Source organism: Triticum aestivum, chromosome 5B (genome assembly GCF_018294505.1).
Source record: "Triticum aestivum cultivar Chinese Spring chromosome 5B, IWGSC CS RefSeq v2.1, whole genome shotgun sequence".
Lineage (NCBI taxonomy): Eukaryota > Viridiplantae > Streptophyta > Magnoliopsida > Poales > Poaceae > Triticum > Triticum aestivum.
This window is the reverse complement of record NC_057807.1, coordinates 212,485,916-212,490,544: the sequence shown is the minus strand read 5'-3', so window position 1 is coordinate 212,490,544 and position 4,629 is coordinate 212,485,916.

Here is a 4,629-nt window from a genome sequence, read left to right as displayed (position 1 = left end):
ATGGCTGATGACGGCGACTGATGGCGTTCTGCACAGAACGTACAAGCACCGCCTTGATTATGTGTCCTTCAAACGCAACGTACCTCATCAATATGTACAAGGTGGAAACTGAGGTGACTGAGGAAGAACTTTAAGAGAAGTTGTCCAAAAGGCCCAAGAAGAAGGGGCAAGAGGATGTGGCCAAGGTTCCCAAAGCCATCGGAGCTGGAAACCACCCCAAGATTGTGTAATAATGAGTCTACATCTTAACATCAGTCAAAGGGTAGCAATGCTGCAATTGTCTAGTTTGGGGATTGGTTGCAGTGTGTGTGCTGGGGTTATCAATTTCAGAGCATGTAAAGTGACTGCTTATGAGCCAGTGTGGCATCTTTTGTATGATGGTCTTTTTCTTCCTATTACTGAATCCTGGAACTGGTACTTGTATGAGGATGTTGGTACTATTATGGTTTAATTTGAAAGTCCTATGTTGCACCTTATCAAAATGATTTTGGACCTCTTTTACATTAATGAATGTGATGGGTTGTCTGATCACAACTTGATCACAAGGCTAAAGTGCAAGGGTTTTACAAACAGTTCACAGTTAGGTTCTTATACCAAGGGGTGGTTCCTCGTATATCAAGTAAAATCAAATTTGGTTTATAACGAATAGAAACAGGTCTTGGAACAACTGAACTGGAATGTAAGGGGTTTAAATGCCCCAGAGGAGTGGTTGGCTATTAGACAAAAAGTTGAAGAAAGTGCTGCTGGTATTCTGTGCATTCAGGAAACAAAGAGAGAAAATTTTGATCTTGCTTACATCAACAACTTTTGCCCACAAAGATTCAATAAATTTGAATATCTGCCTCCCATTGGGGCTTCTGGAGGTATTTTAACAGCTTGGAATGGAGCTTTATTTACTGGTGAAATGTTTTTTCAGAACAAGTTCTCACTATCACTGCAGTGCACTTGCAACACCACCTCCAAATCCTGGATTCTCACAAATATTTATGGGCCTTGCAACCCTGAGGATAAATTGGAATTCATAGACTGGTTTAGTAATATTCAAATGCCTAATGAGGTGGATTGGATAATCATGGGAGATTTTAACTTCATTAGATCACCTAAAGATAGAAACAGACCTGGAGGGGATGTTTATCAAATGTTATTATTCAATGAAACTATTAGTAACCTGGGGCTAATTGAACTCTCTCTCAAAGGTAGACAATTCAACTGGAGCAACATGCAAGACAACCCTCTTCTTGAGAAATTAGATTGGTTCTTCACTTCTGCAGCTTGGATGACTAGCTACCCTGACACCACTGCTCTTCCATTAGCAAAACCCATTTCTGATCATCTTCCATGTGTAATCAAAATTGGCACAAGTATACCTAAGTCCAAGGTTTTCAGGTTTGAAAATTATTGGTTAAAATACAGTTCCTTCAAAGATATTGTTCAAGCAACCTGGAATATTCCTATGGGTTACACTGACCCTGCCAAGAAAATCAATGCAAAGTTCAAAAACTTGAGAAGAGCTTTAAAATTGTCGACCAAGAGCTTGTCATGCCTTAAAAAGCAGATTGAGGACTTAAATGCCTATATTTTCATGTGGGACATGATGGAGGAATGCAGAGACCTCACTATTTTTGAAGGAAATTGTAGAACTATGTTGAAAGAGTTCTTATTGACAGTCCTCAATAATCAGAAGATATATTGGAAGCAGAGAGGTAAAATTAAGGAGTTAAGTTTGGGGATGAAAACACAAAATTCTTTCACACTAGAGCATCAATCAACCACAGACATAATAAAATTGCCATGTTATTGAATGAGGATCAAGTGGAAAATACTGATCATGAAGGAAAAGCTGCAATCTATGGGGGGTTTAAAAAAAGATTAGGGCAATCTACTGGCCATACAATGCACTTTGATTTGAAGGACCTGTATGAACAAAGAGTGGACCCTAAAGTCTTCCAAGACCTTGAGAAGCCTTTTACACAGGAGGAAATTGATGAGGTGGTAAGAAACCTTCCCACAGACAAATCCCTAGGTCATGATGGGTTTAATGATGATTTTCTTAAAGCTTGTTGGGATATTATCAAAGTGGACATTTCTGACCTTATTATGGCTTTTCATGCTGGTAATGTAAATCTTGAGAGCATAAACACATCATTCATCACTCTGATCCCAAAAGAGGAACTGCCAGTCTCCCCTAATGACTTCAGACCAATTTCACTGCTAAATGGAGTGCTAAAAATTATTACTAAGTTGCTGGCTAATAGACTGGTGCAGAGAGTGATTCTTTAGATGGTACACATTAATCAATATGGATTTCTCAAGAACATAGTGATTCAGGACTATCTTGGTTGGGCATATGAATATATACATCAGTGTCACAAATCAAAGGAAGAGATGATAGTAATTAAACTGGATTTTGAAAAAGCCTTTGACACTATTGAGCATCAAGCTATTATTGACATGCTCAGAGCAACGAGATTTGGAGAGAAGTGGATTTCATGGATGCAGTTAATTTTCACATCTGCCTCATCAGTTGTGATGCTGAATGGAGTTCCTGGGAAAAAATTCTATTGCAGAAGAGGAGTAAGACAGGGTGATCCTTTGTCCCCATTAATTTTTGTTCTGGATGCCGATCTACTTCAATCAATACTGAATAAGGCCATGAGAATGAATCTTTTTACTCCTCCACTCCAAGTTAACTCATGTCCAGATTTCCCAATAGTTCAGTATGCAGATGATACCCTAGTTCTCATGCAAGCAAATGCAAGACATCTAATATGCCTCAAAGCTCTGTTAAACACATTTGCTTCATCCACTGGACTAAAGGTCAATTATGGAAAATCAATCATGGTGCCCATAAATATTGCAGAAGATAGAGTAAGCATTTTCACCAACACATTACAATGTGCTAGGGGAGAATTTCCTTTCACTTACCTGGGCCTTCCTCTGGGAATCTATAAACCAACTGTGGAACAATGTTTGCCTCTAGTCAACAGAATTGCTAAGAGATTATCTGGTATCTCTACCTTTATGACTCAGGCAGGAAAGTTGCTACTAGTCAAATGAGTGCTGGCATCATTATCAATTTTCTTCATGTGTTGCTTAGACATACCCATTACCATCAAAAAGCAGATCATTAAGTATTTGAGGCATTGTCTGTGGAGAAGCCCTGACATGGAGGACCACAGACCAGCACTAGTGGCTTGGCACACAGTTTGTAGGCCTAAAAGTCAGGGAGGTTTGGGAGTCATGGATATCTATACACAAAACAAGACTCTGCTCATGAAAAATCTCCATAAGTTCTTTAATAGACATGACATTCCTTGGGTTAACCTCATTTGGGAGACATATTACACCAATGGACAACTTCCAGGAGATCAAAAGGTGGGTTCTTTCTGGTGGAAATCAAACCTAGCACTAATTGATCATTTTAAAGCTATTGCCAGGTGTAATGTGGGAGATAGTAGAAGTGCTTTGTTCTAGGATGACATATGGCACCAATTTTTCCTCAAGCACAAGTTCCATCATCTTCATTTCTTTGCCAGAAATCCACACATAAATGTCCACCAAGTAGTCAACACTGAATATCTTCAAGACCTCTTCCATCTACCATTGAAAACAGAAGCATATGAGGAGTTCTTAGAAATGGAAGACATATGCATCACTTTAAGGCAATATGAATACTTGGATTCAGTGGATACATGGAGTTACATATGGGGAAATGAATTTTATTCTTCCTTTAAGGCATATAATGTACTGATTGGTCACAAAAAAAACTCCACTACATTTCAATTGGATTTGGAAGAGCTCCTGTCAGCCCAAACACAAAGTGTTCTTCTAGATGCTCTTACATGATAGAGTAAACACAAGAAACCTTTTAAGAAGAAAAGTTTTGAATCGGAAGGTTATAACTGTACAATGAGGGATTGTCAGCAAGAAGAAACATTACATCATCTATTTTGGGGGTGCCCTTTTGCCATTCAATGCTGGGATTTCATCTGTCCAACCAAAACTCCCAATCTATCAGTGTTAGAAGCATACCAAGATCTCAAGGACAAGCTCAACTATCCATATTTCATGGAGATCATTATTTTAGGGTCATGGGCTATATGGATAACCAGGAACAATAAGATCTTTGAGAATATAACTCCCTCATTTCAAGGCTGGAAATTCATCTTCGTGGAGGATCTCAAATTACTCAAATTCAGGATGAAGAAAAAATATGACTTGCAATTTTCTAATTGGTTGGAGTCCTTGTTGTAATTGTATCTTTAGTAGTAGACTTCAGTAGATTTTGTTTCTAGCTCTATTAGCTTGTTAGCTTGTTAGCTCTCTTTTAGCTTTCTTATTTTTCTTCTTCTTTCTTATTTAGTTTTCTCTTCTTTCTTCTTCTGTTCTTTTTTTCCTTTGTAGTTCTCTGGGCTTATCTCAAGCCTATCAGACTATCTTTGTTCTCTTTTTCTTTTAATAAAAGTTGCAGTGGGGGTTTACCCTACTATTTATAGTAAAAAAAAGGTGCATTGCGCCTCTTTCATTGGGATATACAACCACAATCAGTCCCTCTTCTTTGGTTGTGGATTCATCAGAAAAGACATAGCGAGCTACACATGGCTAATCAGTACTTCCTTTGAGTGCATG